Below are 16,042 nucleotides of genomic sequence, written 5' to 3'. Positions count from 1 at the left end.
TTAAAATACGGAGATGGTAAATTTACAGGTAATGTAATGTTACCACGTACAATTTTAGGAAAATATTGCACAACAGCACCAACAAGAACAAACACGGGAGATGATGGATTAAGTGACATAGTTTCTGCAACTGTTATAACAACACTATCTGCCATATGACCCTGCATTGGCTCAAACAAATCTACCGAGACACGTTCACAACCGATTTTGGTTCCTTTCACTACATACATGTCAGAATACTCTCCGCTATCTTCAAGCTTTATTTGGCCATCTAGAGCACCGCACAAGCCACTACAATAAATTGGTGAAGGCATCTTTAAAGGTACATGGATAAGGTGATGAGTCGATCCATCAGTTCCAGACATGAGTTGCCACATGAATCGTATGCCCACAAGGGATGAAAACACATTTTCTGCAGAAGGCCAACAAACAAATATTTTTGAGCTTGGAAAACTGCTCCCAGTTGAAATCATAATTACTTAAATAACACAGTAACTAGATGATACAGTTTTGGCTTGATATTTTCTCTTGTTTGTATATTTTCTTCGTAGTTAAATAATTCTGCGAGGTGCCGACCTCATTTACCCAAAAAAAGAAGAAGAAGGAAATAAAGCATGCCAATCTGAAGTCAAATTCTAGCAATATGGCATACCTTCACGATCAAAGGCGTGGACACGTATCAAGTTTAGTAGAACTATGAAATATTTGGATCCTGGCGAGATTATCAACGTAAACTTTGCAATAAAGGACCTTCCCAGTTTCCATATCAGTAGCATACACAGCAGTCTCCTTGCGGCCACTATAAGGGGCTATTGACTTAAGGTGCGCACTTGTAGAGCAGTGATTTCCTAAAGTGTACTCTGGTAGAATAGATAAGATATCATGATGATCGCATGACCTGAACCCAACATTTACATATACATCAATGTAACCTTGTGTGAACCCCTTTAGTCATGGGTCTAGTACATATAATGCATGTTAAATATATATGGAGATATATTAAGTGGAGGATATATACCATTTGAAGCAACCAGCGTATCCTCGTAATGTATACTCAGCCGCATAAGTCATTTTGGGAGGCAATAATATACTCACATCCGCTAAGTAAGGTCCTCCACTCATCGCAGCATCACTCACCACCACCACCAGCAAAACTAAAATGTAAAATCTACTCATCATTAATCGATGATTATTTACTCGCAATCTATATATGTTGGTCAGACACAGACAGCTTCCATTCTTGTTTCCCGATGAAATGAATTCACTCTAAAAACTGAAAATCCTTTGTGCGCGAAACTCTCTACACTTCACCACTGTAATTACCAATTTATCCTGTTCTTTCCTCCATTACCTTTATACATATTTAAGGGCATCTTAGACATGTTCCCTCTGTATTTCGGGTAAATGGGTCGGCTTCTGGATCGGGAAATCGTCAGCACCAACATAGAATGTAATGTTAAAGCCCAATAGTAATGGTGATCTAAAATTTGAAAAATCAATATTACAATTTCATGCTTCAACTGTAATGGTGATTCAATCCTGAGACGGTAAGGAATATATCAAATTTCTGCATTTTGGTTTTTTGTCATTGCGTCCTTATTCCGCTATTTTTACATCAATACTAAATTAGTCCCCGCCATATACTCCTTTTTATAATATTTATTTTGATTAAATTAATATTTAAAAGTTAATATATACAATTTTTAAAAATACATTAATGATGTTATATTTTATATTTACTACATATATATATATATGTATATAATTATAAGAGAAAAGTTCTATAAAGAGTACTTTTTCATCACACTTTGGAGCCTACATATGTTCTGCAATCAAAAAATTATAAAATATATTATTTTGTAAAGTATGTTTTACGAGTATCACTAATTCATTAAAATTATTGAAAATCATTTAAGTTTAATAAATAGAATGTGTATGTTCTGCAAACTCAACAAATGTTCTGCAAACTCAACATGTTTTGCAGAATAAAATATTTTTGTAATATTTTACATGTAGTACATATATGGTATTCAAGATTTTGAATAAATTAAGGATCTTTGTAGAGCATGATTCGCAAAATAACATGTTTTGCAATATTTTTATGCAATATTTAACTTACAGAACACAAGTGGTCTCCAGGGTCTCAAGAAAAATGTGTTATCCATATAACTTAACCCATAATTATAAATAGACATATTTTATATTTTCTTCAAATATGATAAGCGAATTTACAATGATAAATACAATTTAATAACTCAAATGGTTATTAATTAATCCCATGTACTCCCAAATTCTCGGTTCTACTATGACTCATTCCGGAAATTTTTTAAAACTGACACTTAAAAGATATATTTGTAAACAAAGAAGATTTGCAACGATAATAAAGAAAAAATGAGACAAAAATAAATTAATTAAATAGGTATGGAAATAAAGAAGAGAGAATTAGTGGAAATGAATAAAAGAAAGAATTACTGGAGAAAGAAAAGATAATTAAGAAGGAGAGAGATTTAGTGAAGAATAGTTTTTTTAAGTTAGATGAGCTTGTCACATAAGCAACTACATTTAACGAGGGAATGATAAGTGTCCAATTTAATGAGAGATCTCGTTCATTGAGTTGACTGTCCTCTTTCGCAGAAGAGTTGAGTTGGGCTGAGATATTTACGTGACACATGTTAAGCTTATACTCTCTTTTAGTATAGTGTAGATTAGATTATAACACACGATATTTTGCAATGTTATTTTATAAAAACTAGCATAAAAATTTATGCGAGACATGAGTCATGTTCTAGTATAACTTCTAAAGATGGTACACTATGTGTAGTGTTCATGGAAATTAATTAAAATATAATAAAATTTACTAATCCAAAATTCAATTACAAAGGTTGCAATTAGAAAAGTGCAAGTTAAAAGTGAAGGTCCAAAAGACAATTTACTCCAAAACTTAAATCCTCGAATTCCAGTATTATCCAACTTGAGTCTTAAATGAAAACTGAAATTCGTAAGTAATGAGCTATACATCCCATCAAGAAATCAATTGATCCAATTAGTAGGGTCAAACAACATATACACATATAACAAAATGCGACAATCTATATGATATAATTTACGAAATGAAATTATTTGATACACTTTCATATTTTTATTCAATGTATATAATACAGATAATAACATAAAAATGATAATTTCAAAATCCATGATTCATACCGTGACCACTACAACCCAGTGATAATGATCCTCAATTTTTCAAAAATAGTCACTACAACCCTGTGACTCGGTCCTAAATTCTTGTTATTCCCAAACAATCTAATAAAGAATTACAGAAAGGGGGTTGAATGTAATTCTCATTTCTTTTTGATTTTAAGAACTGTTCTATCTTAAATATATAACTGTGTTTGATTTAGCTAAGGTGCAGAATGAAAGTATTGAAGAAATCAAACACAAAATAATTAAACACAAGTATTTTAAAAACTTTCTGGTGGATTGAATTTTTCCACCAGAGATATATATAAAATCGAGAACTCTGTGATGCAAGATTTGCACACAGCTGCTTACAAGTAGAACTTACAAAGAACATAAAATTTCTTTACGGATACATCTTTTTTTATTTATCTGGTAAATTGCTTACTTCCTTAATAATATCCTACTTGCTACCCTTGGTTTATATATCACCAAGTTACATGCTAAAAAGACAAACAAATAAGATAAAATATTTCTTAGTCTAATTTCATGTTTCTTCATTTCTTTCTCCAGCATCTTTGAATATTTTCAGGTTAGCATGGAAATAAAAATGTTTCTTTGTTCTCTAAAACTTGTAAATAGGCTGCCACATTCCATTTGCATCTAATCAACCCATGTGACTGTCAAGTCACTATCAACTGCTATTTGAATTTAACCATCCATTAAAACTTCATTGGATCATCTGTTGAAACTGTGTTGAATCATCCGTTGAAGCTTCACTAGATCATCCGTTGAATATGACTTGGGTCATTGTTAGGAATATCTTGTGAACTTGATGATAAATTAAACAAAATACCATAGTAGATTTAACTTAGTGAATTTTTTAGCACTCGACGGATGATCAAATATAGACCCTACGGATGATTTAATATAGTCCCGACGGATGACAATTTGACATCCACCGGGTGAGTAGCTTATGTAACAAATAAGTATTGTAGCACAATTCTGTAAACAACTTTATATAGATTCTGTAGGAGTATATGAGTCATGTTGACTATTAGTGGATATATAGAATATAGTGACTAATTGTAAATATAAGATGTCTTGTAATTCTGTATAAATGAAATAGAGTCAAGTGACTAAAAAGGCTCCCGACGGATGATCAACGAAGCTCCCGACGGATGATAACGAAGCTCCCGACGGATGACAAGCATAGTCCCGACGGATGATAAAATTCAAATATCTATTGACAGCGACAACACAGTCACATGCGTTGGGTGTTTGCAAAAGGAATGTGACAGCCTGTTTAGCAGGATTTTGAGAACAAAGAAGCATTACCATTTCCATGCAATTGTGAAGATATTCAAAGATGCTGGAATAGAGTAATGAAGTAGCATGGAGTTAGACTAGATATGTTTTATTTTATTATCTTGTCTTATTATCATGTAAACTTGGTAATATATAAACCAAGTGTAGCAAGTAGAACAATGATCGAACTAAGCACACACATTTTTAGAGAAACATTTTCAAGCTGTATTATATAAGCATTTCTCTGTAGTCTTAGTTGTTCAAACTTGTAAGCAACTGTGAGCTATTCAAAGCTTCACAGGGTTCTCATCTGATATTTATATATCTCTGGTGGATACATTCAAATCCACCAGAATATTTTAAAAGCTTGTGTTTTTATTACTTTGTGTTTTGATTTATATAATTCTTTCATTCCGCACTCTGCAAATCAAACACTTATATATATTCAGTTAGAACAGTTTTTAAAATCTTGAAAAAGTAGCCAGAATTATATTCAACTCCCCTTCTGTAATTCTTGTTGTATTGTTAGGGAATAACAATTGGTATCAGAGCAAGCTCTTGAAGTACAAAGAGTGTAAATATCACAATAAATAGCAAGATGAACAAGAAGGATGTTGGAGTTAAAATTCTTTTTCTAGACAAAGATAATTATCACCACTGGAAGGTGAAGATGCACCTACATCTTCTTTCACAAGATGAGGCCTATGTGGATTGCATAGATAGAGGTCCTCATGTACCAATGAGAGCTGCAACTGGCAATGAGCCATCTGTTCCAAAACCAAGGCATGAATGGTCAGACCCTGATATTGAGCAAGTCGGGAAAGATAAGAAGGCTATGAATATATTTTTCAATGGAGTTGATGGTGATATGTTTGATAACATCATTAACTGCAAAACAGCCAAAGAGGTTTGGGACACAATCCAGATTATTTGTGATGATACTGAGCAAGTAAGGGAGAATAAGATGCAGCTGCTAATTCAGCAATATGAGCACTTCCACTGTGAAGATAGTGAGTTCTCACTAGTATATTTAGTAGATTTCAAAAGCTGCTAAATGCTTTGAAGTTGCATGGAAGAGTCTATCAAACAAAAGACTCTAACCTCAAGTTCCTGAGATCTCTTCCAAAGGAGTGGAAACCAATGACAGTCACATTGAAAAATTCACAAGATTACAAGGAGTTCACCTTGGAGAGACTGTATGGCATCCTGAAAACATATGAGCTTGAAATAGAGCAAGATGAAATGATGGAGAAAGGTAGGAAGAAAGGAGGGTCCATAGCAATGGTTGCTGAGTTAGAGAAGGAAATGGAGATGAAGGTAGAAGCTGTTGAGTCTACTTCAAAGGTCTGTGAGAGCAAGGGTAAAGGGCTGGTAGCTGAAAATGAAGATCAGTTGAGCCAAGATGACATGGATGATATTGATGAGCATTTAGCATTCCTATCCAGAAGATTTTCCAAGCTCAAGTTCAAAAAGAATTTTGGAGCAGCCAAGCCAAGTAGAAACATGGTGGATAAATCCAAATTCAAATGTTTCAAATGTGGCTTGGCAGGGCATTTTGCCAGTGAGTGTAGAAAGTCAGATTCTAGCAAGAAGAAGTTTGAGCCTATTGATTATAAACAGAAATATTTTGAGTTGCTCAAGCAAAAGGAAAGGGCTTTCATTACACAGGAAAATGACTGGGCAGCTGATGGATTGGATGAAGATGAAGAAATAAGCTATGTCAACCTAGCCCTGATGGCCAAGTCTGATAAAACAGAAACAATTTCTTCAAGTAATCAGGTAATCATCACTAACCTAGCACATTTATCTAAAGCTGAGTGTAATGATGCAATCAATGACATGCCAACTGAATTATATCATTTGCGTCCTTTTGTAAAGTTTCTTTTGGAATATCACTTCACAAGAGGTACTGTTGATAAAACTTTATTCTTTAAAAATGTTAATGGCTCTAGTACACTTGTTCAAATTTATGTAGATGATATTATATTTGGCTCTACAGATAAAAAACTTTGCAAAAAGTTTGCTAAATTGATGCAAAGTAAGTATGAAATGAGCATGATGGGAGAACTAACTTACTTTCTTGGTTTACAAGTTAAGCAAGTTAGTGATGGAATATTCATTAGTCAAACTAAATATATTCATGATCTTTTAAAGAAGTTTGATCTAATGGATTGCACATTTGCAAAAACTCCCATGGCCACTGCAACTAAGCTTGAGTTAAACTATACTGAAAAGTCTGTGGATATTTCAAGTTATAGAGGCACGGTTGGCTCACTTATGTACTTAACAGCTAGTAGGACAGATGTAATGTTTGCTACTTGTCTTTGTGCTAGATTTCAGGCTCATCCTAGAGAATCTCACTAAGTAGTTATAAAGAGAGTTTTCAGATATCTCAAGGGAACACCAAAACTTGGCATTTGGTACCCTATAGATTCTGGTTTTGATCTAACTAATTATTCAGATACAGATTATGCAGGTTATAAAATAGATAGAAAAAGTACAACAGGAACCTGTCAATTTCTAGGAAATAAGCTTGTGTCTTGGTTCATTAAAAAGCAAAATTCAGTTTCTACTTCTACAGCTGAAGCTGAATATATTGTTGCTGGCAGTTGTTGTGCACATATTTTGTGGATGAAAAACCAATTGTTGGACTGTAGTCTACAAGTGGACAGAATTCCCATTTTCTGTGATAACACAAGTGCAATTGCCATCACTGAAAATCCAGTGCAGCGTTCAAGAACAAAGCACATAGACATCAAGTACCACTTCATAAGGGAACATGCGATGAATGGTACTGTGGAACTTTATTTTGTTCCAAGTGAAAAGCAGCTTGCAGATATCTTTACCAAGCCACTTGATGAATCCACATTTTCAAGGTTGGTAAGTGAGTTAGGTATGCTTAATTATTCTTGAATCATTTCAGATATTTTTGCAAGTTATAATGCAGCCAGAAAATTAATTGACTTTTCTGTTATAGATGAAATTTTGGCTAAGCCAAAATTTACATCCCGACGGATGCTCATTATCCATCGAGTTTGATCATCCGTCGGTGTAATGGTTGTTAATAATATCAATTACTTTTCTGGATTATTTTATAACTCGACGGATAATTGCTTTATCCTCATCCGTCGAATTGTCTCAATCTTAGCCGTCGGACATTATCCATCGAGTATACTTACAGTCCGTAAGCATAACACGACGGATAACTGAAAGAATTTTTACAGCTTATTTATTTTTAAACGGCTATTTTGGGATATTTTGATTGGTTACTTTATTTCACTTTATTATTTTTGTCAGTTTATTTCCGAGATAGTATAAAAGCAGAATTCATTTTTATTCTACTCTTTTATCAGTTAATATTGAATTGCTCTAACTCCTTTCTTCTCCAAAAGCAAATACTTTCTCTGCAAATTTCAAAACTTTAGCAATGGCACCAGTAGTCAAAATCATGTCGCATCTATGAAAAGAACAACTTCGTAGCTCTTGTGAACAAAGAGATTCAACAGTCTGAAGATTTTCACAAAATGATGGATTTTGTGAAGGTCTGTAAACTCCACTATGCTATGCTGGAATCACCCACAATCTACTGTGAGGTTGTGGAGGAGATATGGACAACTGATGTGTACCAGTCTACTGACAAGACCATAACTTTCACTCTCAAAGGTAAGCAGTTTTGCATTAATAGTGACATTATCAAAGCATGCTTTAAAATTCCAGATAACACTACCACTGTTCCACACACTGATGCTAATATAGTTACCATGCTTAATTCTATGGGCTATGCACTCTCTACTTCTAAGTTAAGTGAAATTAGGAGGCTAGGTCTTAGAAAGGAATGGAGCTATTTGTGTGATGTGGTAACTAAGGTATTTTATGGTAAAATAAGTAACTTTGATTCTGTTAGCATTTCTATGCTTAACATGTTTTATATGCTAGTTACTGATAAGTAATTTAACTTCAGTGACATGATCATGTTTGAGTTAGGTTATAAGTTAGGAGAACTTAATAAGAGAGGTACAAGTGTCTATTATGCTAGATTCTTTATGATGCTTGCTAACCACCTTATTGAGCTTATTGCTATTGAGAACCCAACAAATAAGCTAAATTGTTGGGTTCAAGAAAGGAGAATTATTGCAGATCTCAATAGAGCAAATTGCCACAAAGAGGTGCCACTCTTCAATTTTCCAGTCATGGAGGGCCCTCAGATAAGTGAGGTAAGCACCACTGTCTCCACTCTTCCAATATCACACATTTCTTTGCCATCAAGTGTAGCTATGGCATCTGTGTCAATGACCCAACAGATACCTACCCAAGCTACCAAAACAACAACTTCAAAATCCAAAGATAAGAAAGCCCCCTCTGGTTTCTCTCAAAAGAAACCAATTGCAAAATCTACTAAACACAAAGAGGGGAGTGTGAAGGAGAGTGAGCAAAGTGAGGGACAGGGTGAAAATCAAAGAAACCCTAAGGATAAGGCTAGTGAGATGAGTGTACCTAAGCCTAGCCACACCACAGTTTCTCAACAAACTGTGGTTGTTAATAAGGAAATAAGCTCACTTCTAGTTTCATCCTCCCAAAAGGATGTTACTATTGAAACAAGCTCCCAACCAGGAGCACAGGTCAAGAGGGTTAGGGACACAAGTTCACCACAGACTTATGCTAGAAAGAAAAGATCTAAAACCTTTGGGGATGCACAGGGAACACACACAGTGCAAACTGAAGCAATAGACTCAGTCACTACACCATCTCAAATTCAGGTTGATGTGGCTCCAGTAAATGTGGAGTCACAGCCAAAATCTTTAGTGATAGAAGCACCTGAAACACCAAATTCACCCACACACTCATTGGATGTAGACATGATTAATACATCACTTCCAAATTCTCCATCTTTAACTCTATTGGAGAAGCCAAAAATCCAAGCAAGTGAGCATCATCTTTTAGATGATTTGTTGGCTCACTTGCCAATTCTTTCGGAGTCTATTGAGACATCTGTGCATAAATTTTCATCAATCTGCACAGAGTCTATAATAGTCTCCACTCCAAACTCATTCATTTCTTCTATCCCGGTGGATATCATTCATCCGTCGAGTAGTGATTGTATCCCGGCGGATGTTCCTAACAGCAGTCATCCGTCGGCTAGCCAAACTACTACCCCGATGGATATTCCTCATCTGTCGGGAGTCTCTGCACAACTTCAAATTTCTTCAATTATCACAAGTGCAGAGGACTTAGTAGTAGTACAATCACTCTTAGGACTGAGGGAAGGGAGGGAACTGAGTGAGAGGCTGGGTTGCTCCCAGGCAAAAGGAGAGAAAATGAATGAACCTATGCAGACCATTTCTTCAGGTCTGGAAAAAATGAGTGAGGGGAGTCCCACCTTAGATGGTGAAGGTGAGGGTGTCAGGGTGGGAAGCCAAGGGGATCCCTTGATGCAACAAAAGAGAGATAATGAGAGAAATGCAGGTACATGAGTGACATACACCATTGCTAGTGAGTCAATGAATGTCAGTGATGCAGAAAGGGAAAAACTATTTCAGCAAGAATACCAAGCTGTCATAGATTCTTTTTCCCTGGATGCTGAGACATTTACTCATCCTGTTTTAGCTTATCAAGTTCTAGCTGCACAGGGCAATGAGGAGGCTGAAAGAATGCTAAATTTGGTGCACACCACTCAATCCATTCAAAGAGCTAAGGATGTCATCAAAGCCATGCCACCTAAAGCTGATGATGATATAGACTATGGCACTGGTGAATCTGAAGATCTTTTTGGAGATGATGGTGATGATAGTGAAGAGCCCATGAACATAGGGGGAGCAGCAGGCACCAGCTCTAGATCTGGCCTGCCATCATGGGCATTCTCCAAGGAATGTGATCTTCAACATTTCAAGACCACTCTCATCCATCAAATCCAAGAGACACATACTGCTCTTCAATCAATAACAGATGCTGGCACCAGGAAGCTCTTACAGGCACATCTCCATTCTCTACAATTGCATCAAATTCAAGGCTTTCAACATAATCAGGATTTCACTTCTATCAAAACTGAGATTGATCAAGTAAAGAAGGATATCTCTGAAAGATTGGATGCTAAACTTCCAGAAGCAACAGTGCTTGATATTAAGAGACAGCTAAGGAAGAACTCTGATCTTTCCACTAAAGTGGATTCCTTGGATAGATGACTGCAATGGTAGCTTCTCTAACAACTATTCCTCTACATCAAGCACAACAAACTCAACTACTGTAAAAGCTGGTGGCTGCCCATCTTCCACCTCCACTCTACTTGATGATAAAAAAAAGGGGGAGAAATCATTAACTCAAGTCAGTCAAGCAGAGCCAACTAGTGAGGGGGAGCATGTGGTAAATGTTCAAATCAACCAAGTAATTGTTCCAGAAATTACTCTGCCAAAGCCACCAGTATTGGACATCATTGATCTGATCCAAATAGCAGCTGCTAAGGTTGAGTCAAAGTCAATTCTCAAGATGCTTGATGTTGCAGCTGTTGAAAAGGAACTAGATGATAAATGGAGAAAAATTGATGCATAAATTCAACAGAAGTTTGGGCCAATTCAGAAACCAGACAAAATATTTATTCATCACTCTCAAGTCAAGAAGAATTTTGTGAATGAAATGAGTATGAATTATCTTGAAAAGGACCAAACTTCTCGTGTAAAATCTCCAAAAGCAAATCTTATCATGAAGCCTAAAAGAAACTACTCTAAGTTTTCAGACAAGAATCCTATGGATACTGTATATGAAACACCTAGGCCAGATGAGAAGAAGCTATTGGCTAGGTCAATTGCATTTTACAAAGCTCCAACTGATTCAGTACTTAAAAGAAAAATAGCCAAGATTTACAAAAATGGTAAGGAAATTTGTGTGGTGGCTGGACACCCTATATTTGTGGAAGCTAAGAAGGAAGAGAAGGAAAGAATCAGGCAAGAAAAGAAGCAAGCTGCTCTAAATGCTAAGAAGTTCAAACAAAAGAAGAAGCAAGCTGCTATCTTGGCCAAACTTCAAGCTGTGAAGACCACAACAGAGATTTCTGCACAACCATCTGTAACTGCTGAACCTCAAGATCAGAAAATGAAACAGGAACCACAACAAAAAAGAAGATTCAGATACAAGCTCCCCTCCAAAAGAAAATTGGACTTTAATGATGAGGAAATGGAAGACTACATTTTCAAAAAGTCTACAACTTCAATTCAGACATCAAAACCCTCAGTGGTATTTGAAGAATTCAAGGTGGTGGATCCAACTAGGAATATTCATGGTGAGCCCATAATTCCGAAGAATGAGCCAGTAGACTGGGATAGTTTGCCAATTCCTGAATTAAACTTTCCTATCTTCAACAAGCCAAAGAAAACAAAGATAAGAGCAATCAAGAAAGTGAAGCCTGTAACTTTTAGAACCAAGACCCTAACCAAATCTCAACCCACAGTCAACAAGGAAGATCTCTTATACATCTGTGACATCAAGGAGTTTTCAGATATAAACCTCTACTTAGATGAATTGGAAGAAGTAAGAGGGATTGATGCTCACAGACATCTTCATGAAAGACTAGTGTTCAAATACAAGGGAGGGAAAGAGATTACATGGCCACTGCACAGGATTCTTCAGGAAAGCTGTTCTGTACTAATAAAAGTTCTTCTCATCCTTCAAAAAGAATTTTGGGTTCAATGTAACTGCAAGGAAACTGGTTCTAAAAAGGATAGAGGATCTAAGGAGTAATAAAGCCAATGATGCACTTCCAAGAATTCTTACAATCCCATTCGCAAGAAAGAAAGTGCATTTGAGGCCTTATTGGCTGATGGAATTTATGGACAACAAGGTGTAAGAAGATTCTACAGACTAGATGACCAACTGAGTATCTCTAGCAATGAGACTTTTTCGAAAATTCAAGAAATGTTGGATTTATCTAAAGCTGATGAACTTGAATTCCACAGACAACTTCAGAATCAAATAGAAGGGAACAACAGGAAGCTTGGGAAGAAATCCAGACAATCAAGGAAATAGATTTATCTGCTCAGACTAGAGGAGCACCTTGACATTGATTGTGAGAACTCTTATACACTTTGCTTTATTCAATTTTCAGTAAATATTGTAGCATTTATCAGTTTTATCTACTACTTTTAATCTGTATTTTTAGGGTGTTTTGTTATCATCAAGTTTCTCTTAATTTATGGCTACAATTCCAGTAGACAAAAATTGGGGGAGATTGTTAGGAATATGTTGTGAACTTGATGATAAGTTAAACAAAACACCTTAGTATATTTAACTTAGTGAATTTTGTAGCACTCGAAGGATGATCAAATATAGTCCCGATGGATGATTTAATATAATCCCGACGGATGACAATTTGACATCCACCGGGTGAGTAGCTTATGTAAAAAATAACTATTTTAGCACATTACTGTAAACAACTTTATTTAAATTCTGTAGGAGTATATAAGTCATGTTGACTACTAGTGGATATACAGAATAGGGTGACTAATTGTAAATATAAGATGTCTTGTAATTCTGTATAAATGAAATAGAGTCAAGTGACTAAAAAGACTCCCGACGGGTGATCAACCAAGCTCCAGACGGATGATCAACAAAACTCCCGGTGGATGACAAGCATAGTCCCGACCGATGATAAAATTCAAATATATATTGACAGTGACAACACAATCACATGCGTTCGGTGTTTGCAAAAGGAATGTGGCAGCCTGTTTAGCAGGATTTTGAGAACAAAGAAGCATTACCATTTCCATGCAATTGTGAAGATATTCAAAGATACTAGAATAGAGTAATGAAGTAGCATGGAGTTAGACTAGATATGTTTTGTTTTATTATCTTATCTTATTATCATGTAAACTTGATAATATATAAACCAAGTATAGCAAGTAGAACAATGATCACACACATCTTTAGAGAAACATTTTCAAGCTGTATTCTATAAGCATTTCCCTGTAGTCTTAGTTGTTCAAACTTGTAAGCAGCTGTGAGCTATTCAAAGCTTCACAGGGTTCTCATCTGATATTTATATATCTCTGGTGGATACATTCAAATCCACCAAAAAGTTTTAAAAGCTTGTGTTTTTATTACTTTGTGTTTTGATTTATATAATTCTTTCATTCCGCACTCTGCAAATCAAACACTTATATATATTCAGTTAGAACAATTTTTAAAATCTTGAAAAAGTAGCCAGAATTACATTCAACCCCCCTTCTGTAATTCTTGTTGTATTGTTTGGGAATAACAGTCATCCGTCGAAGCCTTGTAGAATCATCTGTTGAAAGTCTTCCATAACATTTAACTCTATATCACTTATGCAAAATTACAAGGCATCTAATATTTACAATTTGCCAACATATTTTGCATATCAAACTAGTAGTCAGCATGATCACTTTAAATATTTTAAAACTTCTAGATCTTTAAGGCATTATAGAATGCAGAAATGTGTTACAAGACTTATTAATACATAAGCTACTCTCTCAACGGATGTTAAAGTGATCATCCATTGAAAGCTACAAAATACACTAAATTAAATCTACTAAGGTGTTTTATTTAACTTATCATCAAGTAAACAATATATTCCTAACAATCTCCCCCAATTTATGTCTACTGGAATTGTAGGCATAAATTAAGAGAAACTTGATGATAACAAAACACCTTATGAATACAGACTGATTTATAGTAGATAAAATTAACAAGTGCTGCAATTTATTGAAATTATGTAGAAGAAGGTTTACAGAGAATCTCACAAGCCATTGTTAAGGTGCTCCTTTAGACTGAGCAGATTTAACTTATATCCTTGACTGTCTGAACTTCTTTCCCAATTTCTCATTATTTTCTTCAATCTGGTGTTGAAGTTCCTTGTAGAATCTGGTGTTGAAGTTGCTTGTAGAATTCATATTCAATCTGGTGCATTTGGGCCTCTCCTGCTATTCCTTATCTCCTCAATTTTATTCAGTACCATCTTTTTTGGCAACAATTTTGAATCCAAAGTTCTTCTTTATTGAGGAGAAAATCTTTACTAGAGCAGAATAACTTTCATTGAGAATTCTGTTAAAAGGCCAAGGTAGCTCTCTTCCACCCTTATACCTGAAGACCAATCAATCTGGAAGATGCTTGTAAGAATCAATAGCTCTTACTTCTTCTAGCTCATCCAGATAGAGATTCATGTCTGAAAATTCCTTGATGTCACGATGAAGAGTTGATCTCCCTTGTTGACAGTTGGTTTGGGTTTGGCTAAGGCTTTAGATTGAAGTTTGACAGGCTTGGATTTTTTGATTGCTCTTGACTTTCTTTTCTTTGATTTGGTCAGGATTGGGATGCTTAGATCAGAAAGTGGTAGAATTCCCCAATCTAGAGGTTCATCTTTAGGAATTATGGGTTCACCATGGAAATTCATGTCAGAATAAACCTTGAATTCGGCCTGCTCCATTGTGGGCATGGCTGGTTGACTTAAGGTGGTAGATTGAGTTGGCATGTATTCTTCCTTTTCTTCATTAAATCCAGCTTCTTCTTTGGTCTAAATTTCAGTCTTGGTTTCTTTATCTGCTTTGGTTCTTCTTGCTTTTCTTCAATCAAAGTCTCAGCTATCACAGCAGGCATTATAGATTCTGTGGTTGCAGGATTCTTAGCTTGGTTCTTGGCATCTAAGGCAACTTGCCTTTGTTGTTGTTTGAGCCTCACCTTTTCTTATTTCTTAACTTCTGCAAACTGTGGATGTCCAGCCACCACATAGATTAATTTGCCATTGCAGTAGATTTTAGAAATTCTCTTCTTCAAGACTGAGTCTCTGGGATCTTTGAGATATGAAATAGATCTACCAAGCAGCTTCTTCTCATCAGGATTGGGAGTTTTATAGACTAGGTCCAATGGATTTTTGTCTGATTTCTTTGGATAGTTTCTCTTTGGCTGAAAAATCACAGATTTTATTGCTAAGGGTTGACCCCTTTCCATATTCCCTAAGCTTATTTCATTTACTGAAATTTGTCTCAATTGAGAGAAATGAGAGAAGACTTTGTCTTGTTTCTCAATTGGACCAAAATTCTTCTCAATCTTCTCATCAAGCTTCTTCCATTTTTCTTTCAACTCTAGTTTAGCTGCTGCTATCTTGATCAAGTCAATGCTGTCAAGAACTGGTGGCTTAGAGAAAGTAATTGTTGGAACAATCACTTTACTGAATTGAATGTTGTACACTTTCTCCCCCTTACTAGCTGACTCTCCCTTGCTAACTGGAATGATTGCAGTTTCACTAACTGAGACAAGTAAATCTTTCTCCCCCTTTTTGTTAGCATCAAGTTGAGCAGGGTTGGAAGTTTGTGCATCCACCAGTTACTGAAGAAGGAGTGTCTGTTGAGCTTGATGGAGTTGGATTTTAGTGATAGAAGTTTCTAGGACCTTCACCCTAGTGTCCAAAGAATCAACCTTGCTATTGAGATCAGACTCTTTCTTGAGTTGCTTATTAATATCTCTCATTATTGTGTCAGGAAGAATAGACTACAATATTTCAGTGATGTCCTTCTTGACTTGTCCAATTTCTGTCTTGATCTCAGATACATCTTGA

General features: G+C 35.6%; 1 long non-coding RNA gene across 1 annotated transcript; it reads right to left on the bottom strand.

The window, feature by feature from the left end:
• Nucleotides 1–1,193, bottom strand: LOC141672274 (uncharacterized). Its single transcript, XR_012555429.1, has 3 exons — nt 1,019–1,193; nt 653–898; nt 1–412 (listed from the first exon to the last, which is right to left on the bottom strand). It is a non-coding gene; the product is annotated as an uncharacterized LOC141672274 (long non-coding RNA).
• Nucleotides 1,194–16,042: the final 14,849 nt, after the last annotated feature.

This window comes from Apium graveolens, chromosome 7 (genome assembly GCF_009905375.1).
Source record: "Apium graveolens cultivar Ventura chromosome 7, ASM990537v1, whole genome shotgun sequence".
NCBI lineage: Eukaryota > Viridiplantae > Streptophyta > Magnoliopsida > Apiales > Apiaceae > Apium > Apium graveolens.
This window is presented reverse-complemented; position numbering and strand designations above follow the sequence as displayed.